At 37.8% G+C, this 19,670-nt stretch overlaps 1 pseudogene; it reads left to right on the top strand.

Moving 5' to 3' along the window:
• LOC139731338 (uncharacterized) overlaps positions 1-19,670 on the top strand; it is an 82,500-nt pseudogene that overhangs the window by 39,382 nt on the left and 23,448 nt on the right.

The raw sequence follows: 19,670 nt of genomic DNA, 5'->3' as shown, positions 1-19,670 counted from the left end.
CGTATCATAAGTAGGCAAATAAAATAAAACAAATAAATTGAATTGAATTGAATTGAATTGAATTGAATTAGGCTTTTTTGTGTGAAATTCTGGTAGGCTTAACGATTTTGCACAATCTAGAATTGTTTTGTATGACTTTTACTTTAGTCATGATAAGACCTCCATCACTGTACGATGTAGTGCAAAATATATGTGACCTGCTACAACAAAAGGATCCAAAAGTCGAGGGAGGTCAATTTTCTGAAACTGACATGACATTATTTCCTTACTTTTCCACTGTAATTTCATTTATAACACGACTTATAAAAGTACTCGGTGAGATATTGATGATTTTATGAGACCATGTTGAGTGGTCTAGGAAATTAGCGTTTCGAGAAAACTGCCTTCAAAGTTTTCTTTCTACTGCAATCGTAATCAAGGGGAGGTATTTCAGTTTTCACCTCTCAACAATAGAAGGTCCGCTCGTAGCAACCTCCCTGATGTTCATTCAAGCTTAGCTCCAGCGGTCTATGCACGACCAATCAGTAACCAGGATGCCACGCACTGACCAATAAGATCACTCCCTTGATGCTAGGGGCAGAGTCTAACTGCACGCTAAATCCAAATCTTCGGACACGGCACTGTTCAGGTGAAAGTCGGAAATCATGGCCCAGAAAAATGCTAATTTTTTGCCTTTCCTTTGATCATTTGGCTTCATAATTTCGGCAGATGATCACAAACGAAACATTAGATTACAACATTATGCCAAGAACAGAAATTCGATGGTTTTGACCGATTTTGATGATCTGACTTCAAGCTTGATTTTCTCGGCTCAGCTGTCAGCGACTTTCGGATCCTTTTGTTGTGGCGGGTCACATATTTCTGTATGTAGTTTATTTAAAACATATGATGTGCTCTGCTTCCAGTGTTGTCAGACATTTTGATGGATTCTTATCTTGGCCCCGATTTTGTCCAGTCATCAAAGGCTATCAAGAAATTTGGCCACTTCAGAAAGGAGATAAAATATGATATCACCCCTGTGTGTGTGCCAAGTTTGTTATAGGCATTTGGAACTATGTGAGTGATGATACATACATACAATTCACCAGAGCACACAGACTCCAGAGAGAGAGAGAGAGAAATTAGAGATTGAAAAAAGAGAAAAGACATGCAGCAGGATTGAATTGACGCTGACATTTATTTCCACTTATACTCACGGTAAACAAGACACAAAATGAACACACCATTGAAGTTTGGAATATAAGTGGCAATGATTTTACCATACATAATACTGTTTGAAACAAGACAGAAGTACATATTACTAATTTTAAAGTAAGCATATACAGCCTAATAGATATAATCTTGAAGTATATGATGTTGAATGTATGACATAATTTGGGAAATGAAACAGAAGTTAACCAAATCTTAGAACCCTAATGAAAAGATAATAAGCTTATATAAAATATGTCCTTCTGAAGAGAGAGAAAATAGAGGTAGACTTAAAGAAATGTGAAAGTAGAACACAGAAATGTACAATAAGATTGCAAGAAAGGGAATGAGAATATACAGAGAAAGAGTAAAGGGAAGAGGAAGGAGAGGTGATTGAGATTGAAATTGAAATCAAGTTTTATTTGATATATATAGTCTTTCTGCATGCTGTATATTTTATTTGGAACATGTTGCTGAATGTTTAATACTTGACCAGTTTCACTGAGTTTGGCCAAAGCACAAACACTGTCAATCGTATTAACACTGTGTTCCTGTGCACCGGGAGGTGCTAACCGTTTCTACTCTGCATAAATGTTGATGTAAACAAACAACTGTACAGAAAGTGTCGTATTTCACAACATGTTGGATTCAGATAAACATGCTCTAGGAGGGTTGGTGTGCAACCAAATGCCAGTGGCCTTTGCATAGCATGAACACTATCTGCCCTAAGGCGTGTTAAAGTAGAACACATCCGCATCAAATTTGCTCACCACAGAAGTTGTGTTTTTTCAGGTCAGGAGAAATATGTTTACCTGGCATACACATGTATGTCAAGGTTCATAAGGGTCAAGTGCTATCGCCCAGCACTCCGTTCTGCAAGAAATTTCCATCAGGTGTTTTCTCCCCCATAGTGATCATATTCATCGAGATGATTTCTTACAGGCAGCTACAGATCTCTGATAATGTAGTGTGTATTTTCATGTATTTCATAATACCAAAAAAGACTTTCTAACATACAGCATGCTTCATCTACTGCTATTATTAACAATTAGATAGCTCTGTTTTCATCAAATCATTATCATAGACCCTTATTGTAAAAAACATTGGTATGACTTACTCAATATAATGAAAAAGCTTACCTTGCCTGAACCTAAAAAGTTTGCTTACCTTATTGTTTTTTCAAACCCAAACATTAAAGTAAATTTCTACAACTAATTTCACTGGTCCCGAGGACTTTTTGAAAACAATTGTCAACAATACTACTCTAGAAAAGAAACAAAGCAATATTTGGTAAAAACATTTGTGAATTTGAGTGTTTTTGCTTATTAAATAAATTTTGGCTGTAGGGTTTGTTGCTGTTGTTTTTAACAAATATTGATTATAGTAGTGTTATTGAAAGACGTACTTAAACAAACTCATACAATATAATGGAATATGACAGGCAATGGTAACAGGTAGTATTTATCAAACTCTCAAAAAGATTACATACATTGTCTTATGCCGGAGCAGTGGCCCATTCCTTTAAACAATTTGTGCTAGCCTGACTGTCAATACTGCTTAATTTATAATACATTTGATGGTAATACTGAAACTGATGTGAGCAATTGTCACAATGTGATAAGAATGATGTAGAGTTAGAAACAAGTTCTAGTCACATCTTCATGATTCCATTGATATCAGTTTTCAATGGACTGGAAAAAAAATCAATTAGATGGTTATTTTGCAGTTGATTAAGACTTCAAAATTATGTGATAGATTAGAATCCTCGGGTAGTTGTATTTATCTCAGGATGCCATATTGACAATTCCAAAAATGATTTCCATTAATAGTGTTATGATATTCTATTATAGCTTGATGCTTTATGATGTGCTATTTTCATAAATCAGTCTGTCAAAAAAAAACTATTTTTATGAGTTTCAAAAGTGGACAGAATAGGAAGTTCAAGGTCTATGAATTACCAGCAACATTTTGCAGGTATTTTTAGCTTTGTCCTCTACAAAAATTCAAGAGCAGATTTAGAAAAATGCATATTTCACTGCCATCGTGTGTTGTAACGTATATAGGTGCCCATTCCTCATTGAGAAGTACAGAAAAATAAAAGTGCAGTGGAGGGGCTGGACTCTACTGTATTTGAATGGCACATTCTGTGCATGGCATTGAATATTTGTATACAGATTTTATCTTTTTGTGTGCGTGTTTTTTGTTTTTAACAAGCCTGCAAAAGTGTCTAGATTTTATCTTGGCCTTGAAATGTGACCCGCTACAACAAAATGATCCTAAAGTCGGGCGAGGTCGATTATTTGAAAATTGCATGACAATATTCCCTAATCTTTCTGCTTTAAATTGATATATAACTCATGTTATGAAAATAATCGGCTGCGGAGATATCGATATTTAAAAGAGAGCATGTCCAGACGTCTGGGAAATCACCGTTTCGAAAAAAGCGCCCTGAAAGTTTTCCTTGCGACGCAGTCGCGATCAAGGGACATGCAAGTTAGTTTTCACCTATGGACAATAGAAGGTAAACCCTAGCAACCCCCGAAATGCTCATTCAAGCACAGCGTCGGCGGTCTCCTCACCGACCAATCAGTGACCAGGATGCCAGGGGAAGCGGCTGGGCATAGCGCACCCCGCCCGCACGCTCCAGTCGACTTGGCAGTGTGCGAGCTTCACGCTTCGGTTAGCGGCAAGCAGCAAACTGACCAATGAGATCACTCTGGTCGTTGTTAGGGGCGGAGCCTATCTGTGGCGTTCAATCCAAATTTTCGAACCAGTTTCTGCTTCATTGAAACGCCAAAAAACATGGCCAGAAAAACGCTATTTTGGGGGTCTTTCCTTTCATCATTTTGCTTCAAAATTTCGACAGATGATAGAAGACATGTCAGACTCCAATAATATGTCAAAATCAGAAAATCGTAAGTTTTGACCAATTGTGATGCTCTGACTTCAAACTCGATTTTCACGGCTTCGACCGTGCGCGACTTTAGGACCTTTTTGTTGTAGCGGGTCACAAATGTTTGTGATATTTCTGCGATCTGCACAATTACCTTGAAATATTCGTTAATTGTGAAGTAAAATTAGTTGTAACATCCAGTGGGGTTCATAGGGTCTGAGCTTTTGAAGAAAAATATGTTGTTTTTTTTTTTTGGGGGGGGGGAATGTTTGCATTTTTATGTGTTTCTCTTCTTCTTTTTCACTTGAGAAACTCATGAAAAAATAAGATGTTGAATTATGACAGAGAAAAAGGCAACTGTAGGCCTTTAAATTCCTTCAATTCTAATTTTTGAGGTTTATATTAAACCCTGTTAAATGTGAGAATGCCCGAGGAAGAGGAGTTTCTCTCATTCTGGAAGTGAAAGTGTACGTGCAATGTAATGGCTTAATGGAGAGATTCTGTGATACCTGGCCTGTGTAAATACCCTCAAGGGGCTATCTGAGCCTACACCCCAAACTTGGCATTCCATTTCCTACCTATACTTGGGCGTAGCTACGTGACTAAACAAACCCACAGAATACAATGTGAACCTGGGCCAGAATGTGGCATTTTGTCTCCTACCCGTTCTTGGGTGTTGCTGTATGACTAGATGTACCTGCAAACTACAATGTGTGTCCTGGCCAGAATCTTGCATTTTACTTCCTATCTATATACCGTATCTGGATTTACTATGGTATCATAATAGGAAAAAAGGTGCACCTGGACAGGTTTTAGCTAAAAGTAGTTTATTCCATGTAGATGTGGTATTGTACATTATGCAAAGAGGCATTACTTCATACACACTCTATAAGGGGATATCATCATTTGATTACACTAACCAAAAACAAACGCCAAAACAAAGATGGGGGGAGAGTATTGGCAGAAGAAGAAGAAGAAGAGGAGCGAATGAAATGGGAAGAAGAAGAGGAAGGTGAAGAGGGATGAAAAGATTCATTTTCAGAAGACAGGCAGCTGGCAGAGTATGGAAGTTGCATATAAGTGGCACCTAATTATTTCTAAACAGTAGGAATTATTTTAAAAAGTATTTTTGTTGCATGTGCTCTATCTAAATTGTTACCATCTCAGTTTTGCTGCTGGTGAAAGTTCTTAAGTCATTGAATTACCCAAGGAGTTGGCTCATAGGATGCATGAATTTATCAATTCCCGAGAGTTCAAGCCTCATACAAAATATCGAAGAGTAAGTATGCCAAGCACAATGAAACAAAAAACACATTTTTCAAATCCCCACTGTACTTTTGTAGGGAAGTTTGACAAAGTAAGAACCTCCTTTTCAATATTAATGGGGATGCGGGTGAGCACATCAGACCTCTAAATGAAATTCTTTTTTTTTTTTCTCGACAGGATTTGGCTCATAAAATTGTCAAGCATCAATTAGTCACACATGCATTACATCCTCAATCCCTTTATAACTTTGTCACTAAACGTGATTGATTTTGCTTTGTTTGCCCACCCTTTGTATGGCCATTGCTGTTAGTAGCTGCTGCCTTGCTGAATATCTATGGTATCATCAAATAATGAATAGCTGAATCAATTACAGTGTAGCATGGCAAATTTGAAGCATGTCCAAATGATCCCGTGCCATATTCATATCCACTAGGCTTGCAAGCGTATTTTTCATTTCTTTTTCAGAACAGAATGATTTCAATATCCTTGTTGCCAAGTAAAAACAGTGGTTTGAATGTCAAACAGTTCTAGTGCCCAGTATTGTACGAAACAAGAGCAAATAATGTATAAGTCGACATCTGAAACTTGGGATTGTCATGTAAGAAATTGTCATTTACTGGCTTTCAAATTTGATCTTGAGCCCCTTTTTCATTGTACTGTGACATTTAAAACTTGTGATGTTTGACCTTTCCATTCTCACTGCAAAAGGAAAGTGTAATGTTTCGGCACAAGAGAAAATTTGTGAGTTTTTGACAACTGTAATGGGAATGAAAGAGTGGCTCGATGGTTTGCTGAAGTGAAACTGATGTAAAGTGGCATCACCAGAAAGATGCCTATTTTACGCGTGGTTGCAGGGAGTATTCAAAACATTGATTGGAAGTTTTCTGACAGATATGGGTTTGCTCCAAGTTATGTTCCCACTATGATTTGTGATGTGTCCAGCAAACTTTGCACAAAGATAGAAAAATCTCACTCAGATGTTTGTGCTTTTATTTTTTTTCAGGCAATGATACAAGCGCTCTCTTTAGCAAACATGCCTGGCAACTTTCACTGCACTGTCTTGATTTTTTTAGATGTTGCTTTTTCACTGTCAGTGTGAATTGTCCCTTTAAAGAGAGTTTCCTGGAAGCAGACACAGAATTCCCAGGGACTGTTTTGCTCTAGGCCTGAATTTTGCTCGTCTGCTACAGTCCTTCATAGATTTCCTAATGGATCAAAAATAACCACTGGCTGTACTTGTTCATTTCATCCAGACCAATATGCATCTCCAACAAAATTTATATTTCACTCTGCATTGCAGGATCTCCACGTTTTGCTGCTTCCCTAAATGTAGCTCTCTCTTTCTAAATTTAGCAGTGCTGTAAATCATATGGGATCAAGTAGTGCTAAAGATATTTCAGCATGTCAAAAGGAGGATTTCTTGGCAATTTGTAAGTCTTATCCATGGGAATGCCAGTGTATAATCTGACAACAAAAAATTAAGCACCCTGTTGTAATTTGATAGAATAGTCATGCCATGTAGGCCTACAGTATGTCTGGTATGTGATATCAGCAGGGAGCTAAAATGTGTCTGTCCTAGACACAACAACCTTAGAAGTACAAACGAATCATGTGTGTGGCTGATACATTTGTACCTTTGTATAACAACAGTGGCAATAAATGCATCTGAGATTAGATAATAGCCAAATGGTAACCATTTGCCTACTTCCTTGGTCCTCCCTTATACTCCCATATCAGGTAGATAGCATTCAGATTTAGTTCCTCCACCCACTTGGGCCTATACAGAGGCTGATTATAAAGTGATGTTCATGTTTAGTTCAGACTGACCATGGTTTGGACACACAGTATAGGGATATACTGTATATTTATGTGTAACAATGTGCAGATTTTTTTTTTTTTTTATGTCAGTGATATATAAGCAGTCATGAGCAACACTCCAACATTGCTGGCGACTTGTAGATGACTAACGAGCTACTTTGTAAGACATTGACTCCATAAAACCTCTCATAGTCCTGTAATGTTAAAATTTGCTAGATAAAGCATTATCTAATACAACATCAATAACCTAATGTGCAACAGTGGCAAGAAGTACTGTAGCTTAAATTGAAATCCTTCAAGGTAATTAGATATCCTTGATTCAAAATATTTGCTCCCTGTCTGACGTGCCTGTTCAAGTTTCTGAGTTGGAGCAGAGTTCTTAGGCAGGATTACTGGCGGAAAAAGCCGGCAGCGGCGGCGAACCCACCTAGCTTTTCTCGCTGAGCTCCCATAATGCCTTGGGAGGATGGAGCCTCGGCCAAGATCGGTGCAACCTCCCCCTCCGGTTTCCGCCCGGCTTCCCAGAGAGACAGAGAAAATGTCAACATGCCGGACGTAGTTTGGAGATTAAGTGGTTTTCCCCCAGAAATGCCCAGCTGATGGCTGGATGCAACCAGCATTTAAGGACAGTAAATCCATCTCTGTAACCTTTCATGACATAGGCAACAGTGTAGGGACCTACTTTTTGTATGTCACTTCATTTATGAAGTTTTTGGACAAAATCCTAATTTCTGTAGAAAAGAGCATTTCTTCTTGTCCTTTCGGCACATCTGACTGGATGACAGCCCCCAAATGTAACTCTGTAAAACATGATATATATGCGGCAGGAAATTTTCGCAAATTGGAGATGACTGTGGGCATGAAATTTTCATGAAATGCCACAAACTTTCAATGCATAAAGTGTAGACAAAAACTTTCACATGGATGTTAATTTCATGAATCTTGGCCCTTGTGAAATATATGAAATCAAAATCCATGAGTACATTCCTTGTTTTACAGTATTGTCTAAACTGAGACCAGGGAGGTTCCTCTCACCTCCCTGCTGAGACCTAGAACCCCTGAAGCATTGCACAAAGTCAGTAGAGTTTCATAGCACTGTTTTACTGCTAAAGTCATGATGTACCTATTTAGCAAATTGCTGTTGCAACCACTTCAGTCGTAAGAAATGACACAGTACCTTTTAAAGCGGGGATTTGATTGTGGAAAATGACAGCAGCAATGACTGCCTTTACTGGCAGAGCCTGCCCCAAACAATATTAGTTTCTTTGGGAAGTAGGACTTGGCTACTGACATGTTTTGATTGAGAATAACAGGAGATAATCATTGACTTCCTTTGACCTGATGAAGAAAAAATGATTTTGCTATCTTTTTCTTCTCTTTGGCCTTTTTTGATTTCTGTTTTTTTTTTAAATATAATAATGTCAATATCATCCCTATATATCATTGATTATGATAGTACATTCATGGTTTATTTGTATATTTTCATTCTCGCATGAAGGAACATGCACATAGAAGATATGAACCTAGCAAATCACCCCACCATTTTTGCCTTGAACTAGTGCTGAACTTGGTAGGGCTTGATGAATTCTTTCCTGTACGTAGATGGTGAGGCCTATGTCACCATAACCATTTGTTGAGCATATGCACATTGTGTCATAGTTATGTTAGTTTGTTCTCATCAGCGGTGTCATCTTTAATTTCCATGTTTTGTCGAAGGGATGAAAATTTCTTAAACCATCCTATTCAGATAAACTGCTTTGTGTATGGGCATTCAAACATACTTACATTTGGAAGACTAATTTGATAGTTTGATTTTATTCAATTCATTTATTTCTTTGAATTACAAAATACCAAATACCCAAAGAGAAAAAGATGCCCATGCACAGAGCCAGGAACCTATCTATCATATTCCCATAGACATCACATACTGTGTGAAGGCTGATTCGTCAGCCTGATATTATTAGATATGGCTTGATTTTAATTAATCTTCCTAATCTTGAGTTTCACGAGAGCGAAGGAGATTGTAGCCACAGCTAGATCCGCTAGCCAAAGAGTCACTCTCCATGACCTTCGCACTGATGGACAAGCCACTCTCGTACTCGGCATGCCATCACCAGCCACTGCACTCACTTTACCTCCCTATCATCCAGGCTAGTGGCTCGAAAAACCTCAAAAACTTTAAACTTTGCTGGTTGCCATGGCAATGGGTTTGTCATCAACTGACAGCTCACAGCAGGTGGTGGACTGTCATGGTTAACTCATCAAACTTTGAGCAAGTCCAGAAATTACAATTCTCCACTTTGCCAGCATTCAACACTTCCTCTGCGATGGGAATCTTGTCAGAATTGTGTCTGATTCTCAAAGAAATGTCTGCTCTGAATTCAAACTCCATGCCATAGTCATCGTGTCATTCTTTTCTAGGTCAGTGTATTCGATAGATGTAATTGCATTTTCAGATTATTTCAATAACTGGTTGTAAGCAGAATTGTCTGTGCAATATTCACTGACAGGATTGATTCAACCTCAGCATATGGCATTTGAGTTATCATGAGGAAGTTTGTATGACTAAAGGATTTTATTGCCACAAATTCTCTGTAAGGAAATCAGTTTTGTGTTTGTGTTTGATCTGATTTGAACACAAGTGGTAAAAAAAAGAAAGAAAGAAAGAGAGTTCATGATACTATGAGGAATTTAACAAGGAGCCAGTCACAGTCAGGCACTAGTGCACTGAAGTTGCCCCCTTTCTGTGGTATGTCATGAGCATTATGAAAGATTTAGTTTGTGATAAAGTTTGATGAGTCAAGGGACTGGAAAGCTTAGCTGATTTTATCCATGTACCACTTTTTCCCCCATAGATATATAGGGTAAAAAATCAAAGAGTAATAGTAATACTGAAGGGCTTTCCTAATCATTCCCTGAAGTTCTACTGTGTATTGACTCCCTGCAGTCCTTACTGGACTATCATTTCTTTTTCTCTTAGAATTTCATATCTTCATGAGATTTGTATGAGTAGAAACGTGATGAACAATGTATAGGTTGCAGTCACAATGATGAAACAATGCCTCTATATTTCATGAAAAGTAACTAAACAAACAAAACTACAAAAACAAAACAGGTAAGGACCTACACGATGCTACACATTATTTTACTGAAGCTTTGTATCTGATTATGATTGTTACCTGCCAACTAACTCAGCATAGACCCTGAGATTACTTCCACTTTCTGGTGATTGTGAAGTTTGCATGCAAATGGACCTACAGTGATCATGTCTGTGTAACTCCAGGGTTGGCCTCTGCAGTCGGCATTGTGTGGGCATTACTGCATGAAAAGATTATGGAAATTCTTCAACTTGGAAAGATGATGGAAATTCTTTGTTCCTTTTCCCATATAGGATTGCTCACGGATAGAGTTATGACAGATGTATAGCACACTGTGTAATTAAAGGCAGTTTTATGATATAGTGTGAATCTATTCAACATTTCCACTTTCTGGCTGATACCCCGAGGTCTTCGGTTTTGGCAGTGGAAAGTGCTGTTTCCCCCTCCTCTGTAGATACATAGTGCTTTTGGCAACCTTTCTGGCTATGTCTGATGTAGCTGCAGTCTGTCTTTGTCTTGGTGAAATGTCAAGTTGGTGGTAGGCAGGAGGCCAAGAGGTACAAATAGACCTGGATCTGAAGCCAAACCATTGTGGCTTTTCGCAGCAAGTGGCTGAAGAGCCTGTGTCCAACATGTCTCTTGAATCATTCACGGTTTCAAACTCAGTCCTATATACCTACTAACTCTTTAGAAGATTGAAAAGATGAGAAAATAGTGCTGGGCAACCCCTTGTTTTAATATGACAACATATAACAGGAAAGTAGTAACCAGGGTCATAGTGGAAAGGAGAATATCTACAAACAAAATATTGTTCATTTATTTTACTTCAAAGTAGGTCTTGTGATATTTCATTTTGAGCCTTGTTCATCCAACTCGTGGACTCCATTCTTGAGGCGATTCAGAGACTCATATTGCAGATAGAGCTGGGTCGAGAAACTCTTGGGAATGGTAGGTATGCTGGGCCTGAACACTGGCAAATTTCTATTTTCGGCCCCGGAGTGATTTACTAACAGCGCCGGTGTACGATTTCAAACTATTCGTTGCAGGGCCAGAAATGAAATGGAAATAAGAAATGCCATGTAATAGAATTGCTCAGTGGTAGGTCATTAGTGTGGAGTTTCATTTCCTTAATGTTTTCTAGGAAGGAGACTGCAGGGTTCTGAGATGGGTACTGCAATTTTTGTTTTTATTTTTGAATGGGATATGAGAGGGAAAACAATGATTGTAATGATAGGGTCAGATGATGTGAATACCATTTAGACATCATTTTGACTTATATTCAAAAGTGGAATTGAATCACTTTGAGATATGCCATGTGTGGTAATGATGTAATCTTTTTGGCATTTGATCAACAAATACTTAAATTTGGTATTCCTGTTGTATTTCTGCCTGTAGTAATATGTTAAAGATCTTGTGGAATATAATGAATGGGGAGTGTGTAGTGCAAAATGATTGTCCATGTACATGGATAAGATCTGGATTTATATTACCTTCATCAGTAGTGGAAGAGACATCACATAACATAGTATTGATTACTTGTTTTTGTTGTATAAGAGTATGTTTTATTCCATGTGCGACATGGGGATATATAAACATATTTCCATAAAAACATATATATTTCATATGTTTCTGCAGGCTGGGAGAAGGTGAAGCATGCCATGAGCAAGAAGCATCTATCAGAGACCAATCGACAAAAAATGATGACATCGTCCACGGAGGAGAGTCCTCCCGTTGCTAAGCGACAGGAGATAACAGAGGATGGGTACCTGACGCCAGGTGACTCCACAGATGATGGGTTAAGGAAAGGACCAAGAAGGGAAGGAGCTGGACCAAAGAAGTCACAAAGTCAAAAGAGAGAGAAAGGTATATCCTTTTTTTGATATCTCCCAGATGAAACCAAGCACATAAATATTGATCTTACATGTTTTAGTCATTAGCCATTAGATTGGCAAAATAGTTCAGCTGTGTTTAATTTATGTAAAATCTAACCAATTCAAGATTGTGACAATCGTGTATTGACTAAAATCTGTCACACAAGGCACCTGCACTCTTGCACTGTAACAAGACCTAACAAACTGCTGCAAAACGTGAATGGGAACGGAATTGAGTCATCAGTGAACTCAGCAAATTACAGTGAGAAAGACATTTCCACTAGTTTTGAGCACATGAACTACAATTTGGTTATTTTTGGAAAATTGAGTACTTTTTCTGGCACAAAACTGAAAAAAGACCAACAAACCAGCCGATCAACAGACCACATTCACAAGTGAAAGTGAAAAGAGATTTTAGAATAATGGATAACAAGAACAATCTGTAGCCAAAATTCTGCCATGGCTAATTTCTGGGGAGCAGTTGAAAAGAGACAGAAATAATAGTGGATGATTTGCTTTCAGGTGTTTTTTTTTCCACAGGAAATGTGTTGTTTGGTGTCAGTTACTTGCCATTACATGCCCCAAAAGTGTCCACTCACAGTGCCAAAATATCTTACCATGTGTTGAATGTGTGTTTGTGTGTGCCAGTGCATGTCCTTGTAATATGGTGATGCTATCTATTCATGTTGTTGCTTGCCACATAGCAGTGCTGGGATAAGGTCTATGTAACGTTATATGCTTGCTTTGTTATAGCAGTTTATGCCAGTCCCTTTTAATGTTGATCGCAAGACTTTTGAATGGGTTTATTGATACATGTGTAGTTGTGTACCGCTCTTGCTATGAAATGAAGCATAGAATATATACAAAATAAATTTCCTTCCAAATCAAGCATTTTGATGTGTAAGTAACACATTATTCCATTTTTTACGTCTAACAAGTTTTTGGTCCTCCATTGCTTCTTCCAGCCTGCTAGCAGCTTTGTCACCCATTTCTAATCCATCATGCTTCATTCTTTCCTTCATCCCCACACGCTGTGTTGATTGACACATGTACTGTTCCTAGAACCATGTTTAGCTGATCCAGAGTGCTTGGTCCGTTCCAAGTCTAGCAAGTGCGATTACTCTACGTCGGGAATCAGTGAAGAGTTTGCGAGAAAATTGCAAGAGTGGGAAAGGCTGAGACCGAGGAATGCAGGTGAAAGTCTTCCCAGCCTGATTAGAATGGATATGTCAAGAGCTTCATCTGGCTTGAGCAGCTTTGACTAGGCCTGCGGCTGAATGTTCTTAATCTTACAGCAATGATTCATTCAGCATTTGATTTAATTTATCATATCTCAGCTGAGAGATGTGAAGCCCTTTGAGATTCAAGTTCTAGAAATTTTGAGTTCAGATTTTGGTTTGTAGGCCTACCCTTTATTAGAGGAGTTTGCAATTACAATTAATTTTGCAACTATTTCCATGTGAATTTTATTGCTCTCCTTTGTTTGGCAGTAAAGCTGTGTTGCAGGTTTCTTTTCTGTAGATCTTTATGGTTTGCCATTCCATGTGCATGGTCAAAATGAGCATCATGAACTTTGCCAAAGCTTTTAGCAGTCTGCATGGGCCCTTTATTATAGTCAAATGCATTTTTTTTTTGTTCAGCTGTTTGGAACTATTTCTTGCAGTCCTATGATGTATTTCATTTCCTAGTTTTGTGTTTCACCATATGTAAGCTACTAACAAGCAATCAGTGTAACATAGTTCTAATTGTAATGCTGCATTTAGTCGAGCGATGAGTGATTTCATCATAGAGTCATGTGATCGTTTCAGTGCTTCCATGAAAGGAATCATAGGACTCACACAGTCTTTAGCTGGGAAAGAAACATGCATGGAAGCATTTCACTTTCTGTGTGATTATGTGTTCATTATGTCATATTATTCTATCGCTTTCAAATAATTGTTTGTAAGTCAAAGTGCTGGTTGAAATATAAGGTAAGGGATTGCTGCAATTTGAAATTTAAGTGCAACATCAGAGACTGTAGGATATGTACTGTTTTCTACCTCCCAAGTTTTAATTGGACTATCTTGTAGTTTCCCAGTCCATTAAGCATTTGATTACATTAGTAACAATCACATGATGATTATAAACCTAAAATCGTGCATGACTTTTGCCTTTTTTGTTTTCACAATGACTCAGTGAGTACTAGTAATTCCTCTGCTTGTGTAGACTGATCTTATTTTGCTTTAAGACCTAGGCAAATTGTCATGACTATTTTGAGGAAGACAATAGTATTAACCTTGAAAGAATCTAATTAGCGGCTTACCTGATTGATGTCTTCAAAAACAAAATGGATCTTGACAAATTGGATCTTGACAGATCAGTCAGAAGAACAAGACTTTTTAGAGAATCATAAAACTCAGTGCAAGCTAATCTTGTCTGACTTGAAAGTAGTATACAGACTTCTCTTTTATTCTGCTCACCTTTTGCTGTTTATTCATGAGACACAATCATTTCTGAATGTTTATTGGATTTCCCATATGTGGAATGTGGGATTGGGATTGTTTTGTATTTTGGAAAGATTGCTTTTGACTCGACATGTTTTTTTTTTTTCTTGTGTGGGCATGTACCACAAGAAAGAGGTGGGAAGAGCTGTCAGGCATGCCTTCTCAATTCTCGAGATTTGCATAATTTGCAGATGTTGATATGTTTTAGCTACAGGAGTTGACTTTCTTGTGATAGATATCAATGAAAGATTATTGTGTGTTTCTGTCCCCCTCCTTCGCCTTTTTTTTTTCTTATTGGCCGATGCAGTTATTACACCAGTCTTTGGTTGACATGAGTTGAAATGTTTAGTTTGGGTGATAAAGCTGATTTATGGAGATATTCTTTAAAAGGGTTCAAATATTTTTGTTGTTATTCCTCAGCAAGGGTAAAGAGAAGGATAGAAGAAATGAGAATAATCAGTAAAGTATTACAGATTATTTACTACAAACCAAGAATTTTTATGGGCCAGTGTCCAAACATCCAGTCAACTTTTCATTTCATATCAAATCAGTTGGATCTACAGATCTTGATTTACAAAATCACTCAAAGAACATATACATTTAATGGATTCTTTTTTTTCTTTTCACATGGAATAACAATGTTATAGTAGGCACAGTGTGCTATCATCACATTTCCCCCATAAAATGTGTGACACAGGATAACAATAGGATGAATAAAAGGAGACACAAGTTGGCAGCTGTCAGCCAAGAGGAAATCCAGCCAGGAACTGTTCTAAAATGTTTCCATGAGACTGGCTGATCTGGAAATGATGTGACTGACCTATCTTTCCATAAAAACAACCTTAAAGGGATCATATAGTTTTCGTTAAGACCTAATTTCACGTTTCTAACATTTTTTGGTGAGATAATGAGAAACCTCTAATGAAATATGAAAGAACATGCCATTCCGAGAGGACTTCACCATTTATTTGATGAAAATTTGTTTTGAAATGGCTGAGATATCCAAAACAGAGATATCCAAAACAGAGCAATCCTAATAAAAGGTGGGTACCACCATAAGTGGCTTCTTGATATCTCGCAAAAAGTTAAAAGCGCAATCCTCATCTCCACCAATACAATGCTATCCCTTTAAAGTATAAAAATGGTGAACAAAGAAGGGAAAATCAAAATGATATACTAAAATTCTCCTGGTGAATACTTCACAGTAAGAAACTTTATGAATTGTTGGTGATTATGCTGTTGGTGACTATTTTGTTGGTGACTATTTTAAAGGAAAAAATTCTCATGTTTTTGTTTTACATTGACACTAGAAAATATGGGCATTTTAAAACTTTTGCATTATGACAGTAATAATTTGTGTCACCATTGGCATTTACCCCAGTTACTTATAATCAGACTATACTTTCTTCTGGGTTGAGACAGATAGTAAGGAAAAAAAGAAGATAAATGGCAAAATAAAAAAAAAGACTACGCAATTTTGCATTCTTAGAAGACTGCAAACTGCATACTTTCAGAGTGCCGTTCATGCAACTACACCAATGTTTCAATACACTAGGGATCAATTTGATATACCCATATGAATGAGTTTAGTTTTAGGATTCAGATCTGCCTGTATCATTATTAGTCGTTAGTTTTTTTCATTGGATGCCAACAATTGGATTGCTGCATTGATCAATTTTCATTGGAGTGCATAGCTGGCTATATTGTATGGGTTTCTTAATCCAAGAATATTAAAGGGATGGATACAGTATTGGTGGAGATGAGAATTTGGCTTTTAACTTTTTGCGAGATACCAAGAAAACACTTATGATGTAGTACAGAGCATACCATTTTAAGAGGAATTCAAAGTTTATTTGATGAAAATTGGGTTTGGAATGACTGAAACATCCAAAAACAAAGCAAAACAAAGCGATCGTAATAAAGTGTGGGTCCCACACTTTATTAGAATCACTCTTTTTTGGATATCTCAGCTATTTCAAAACCAATTTTCATCAAATAAACATTGAATTCCTCATAGAATTACATGCTCTTTCATATTTCATAGGAGGTTTCTCATCATCTCACCAAGAAATGTTAGAAACTTGAAATTAGGTCTCAACAGAGTAGGACCTATTTACTGTGCGTGCCTTGCATTAGTCGTGTGTTTGGCAATTTGTCCACAGTATTTCTGCTCCACACATTATATATGTACCAAAGACTCACCATATCAGGCCTATAAATATGATTGTATATAAGCATGGTCTCTCTTTATCCTGAGGACATTAATTGACTGTGACATGACTTTCTGGGTGAGAGTTGAGGACAGGCTGCCACTAGTCTTACATGCAAGCTTGTGATTATGTGCTATTGTGGGTGATACCAGTTTTGAGTGAAGATCAGATTTCATTTCTGGCCTAAGACTCTAATTGAAGTCCTTTGGGGGGTTTTGATCGAACAGGGATGGCACACACTCTTGAAGCTTGACGAAACAAGTAGCAGTACAGTCATCATTTTTCTTTTCCTGTCACTCAGAAACTGTCTTTCTATGCATTGTTACTCTCACAGGGGAGCTATTAGGGTTCTCTTCTGCAGAAAGTGAAAGGTACTGCGTGTGATTGGAAGCCTCATTGTGATTTTTTTTTTCAGTGAAGTTATAAAAGACACAAACAATGACAAAAGCCCAAGTGGTTAAGTTTTACAGTTTTGAATAAGTTATTAGACAATTTTTCATTGCTTCTTTCTGTTTAATTGTAGGAGCAAAAGTAATGGACATTGATGATATGCTAAAAAGTTACATGACTAATGTGGGAATGATGTAACAATATTTTTTCTTTGTTATGTGAGAGACATTTTGCCAGTGAGTTAGTAATCAAAAGTTTCCCTTGCACATTTTGTTTGTACAACATTCTGGCGTAGATTACACTTTGGTCCCTTTTTCATGAGGTAATCACAAAATTTTCTCCGATGATTTCCCATAGCTCTATTACATGGCTTAGATAATACCTTTATTAAAGTTAGAGAGCATCATGGACCCCCTTTTTTTCTTTCCCCTCAAATCTCACGAGACAGGTGTCTGTACCCACTTCCACTGGGCGGAAAGTCAAGGATAACTAGGGTGTGATGCCATGGTTAGTAATATGATGAGATTGGTCTACGATTAAAGCAGCAGCAGCAGTGGCGACAATGTCACTGCTGCCTGCCTGCGTAAATCTACCAAAATAGCTCGAGTCGGGGCTGCTGTCCGATCGCATTTTAGACAAAAACTGTGCTTTTTTCCTCTCTGAGAACAGGTTTCCATGGCTTACCTCAACAAATTTTCCTGTCATGTATAGTGAAGAAACTGCAACAAGTCCCTTCCTCCACATCAGCCTGAAATTGAATATGTTCTAGGAGAGAAGGCCAATGGGAAGCCAGCTCATGTCCGAGCTTGTTGGAAGGCCACATTAGTGTAAATGTCAAGGAACATTAATTTCCTTTCTTCCTCATGGGGAGAATATTCCTGCATCCTACAGAAATAGTAATGATTATGACTAAATGGAAGAACCCTGTAGTCAGTCAGTAACGATCACTTGGCATTGTGTCATTTTCGTGTAAAGGAAAAATCAGGTAGATCTACTTTGTCAAGGCAGAGTGTTTCCTGTGCAAGTTTGGCTAAGTTTGTTCAGTTGGTGACATATGGGCGTTGCTTCTGGAGTCTTTTAAGCTTAGGGAACTAGGTAGATCACAAGAAAAGAGTCAAACTGGAATGAAGTCACTGAACATGTCGTTGGTTGAGAATGATAAGGGCGTCAAGTTGCCACTAAACCCATAGTGTTCGAGACAACTTAACGCCCTTCTCATTCTCAACAGACGATGTGCTCAGAGTTTTGAGTCATAAGTCCAGAAATTTCCAGAAATTCATTTATGTGTTTTTCAACATTTGACACATCTCTTGAAGTAGGGTTACTCAGGAAGGTTTTGTCTGTTCTTCTTTATCTGAACTGGTCAGAGTTTCGATTTACCGTAGAAAAGCTCAAATTGCAGGCATGATGCAGGACCTCATTTCATCTGTATGTTCTTAGAGTGGAACATTGTTGCCTGCAGAAAGGTCAGAGCACCTTTAAATTTTTGAGAAAACCCGGTAGTAATATGACATCATGATGTGGACAGACCTGTCAACTTCCTCCAGGATGTGTCATGTGTCGTATAACCCACCTCTGGTGCAGTATCGACAATGAGTAAGGGGGTGTCTCAGTCTGGTATTAATCCTGCCTGGCCTCTCTCTGGATGTAACTGTGGTGGATGGTTGGATCTGTGGTTGAATGAGAGGTCCCCCAACTTGAGAGGCACCTGGACAGACGAAGGCCACTGTCAGTCATTGTGTCGCAACCTGACATGCTCTGGAAGTTTTACATTATTTAGATCAGTGTAAAGGAGTTGGGTGTTGGTTCTGATGATGAAAGCTGCATTCATGCTTATTGAATGTTACTCAGGGTTGTTTTTTTTTTTTGTACTTGATGATGGAGATGATCTGCAGTTGTTGATGTGCTCACTTCAATGGTAGTATATTCCAATACAGGCATATCAACACTACCTCTGTCAGAGAATTATCATACCTCGTGGAAAGACTTTAATTGTTTGGTTATTTGTTCATATTTTTCAATGATGAGTCACGCTTTTCTTTTTTCTATCCCCTGATAATAAACACTAATGGCATTTTATGGAATTCCATTTCAAAGGAAATCACATCAATTCAGCATTAAGAACCTTCCCATGATAAGTTTAATGACAAGTGTGGAGGCCTACCAAAAAGAAAAAAAGGATATTTCCCCTTCATTAATCCTGCAAAGAGAACTTGCATCATTTGATTTTTTTTTTGATCAAAGATATCAGGAGATAAGTCACTTAGTCCTTGTCTGCATTTGATATTGCTTCTTAAGTACATTAACTGACTTGTGTAACACGCCTTATGCTTTCTTGTCTGAAGCTTAGTGTTGCAAAAGAGTGTGTTGTTGGCCCACATTTTGAATACACTCTTTTTTTCTCACTAATTAGAGTGATAGATGTGAGAGGTTTACTATCTTGATTAACCAGG

The sequence above is a fragment of the Diadema antillarum genome, unplaced genomic scaffold (genome assembly GCF_040938485.1).
Source record: "Diadema antillarum isolate AM-2024a unplaced genomic scaffold, OU_Dant_1.0 seq00000368_RagTag, whole genome shotgun sequence".
Lineage (NCBI taxonomy): Eukaryota > Metazoa > Echinodermata > Echinoidea > Diadematoida > Diadematidae > Diadema > Diadema antillarum.
This window is presented reverse-complemented; position numbering and strand designations above follow the sequence as displayed.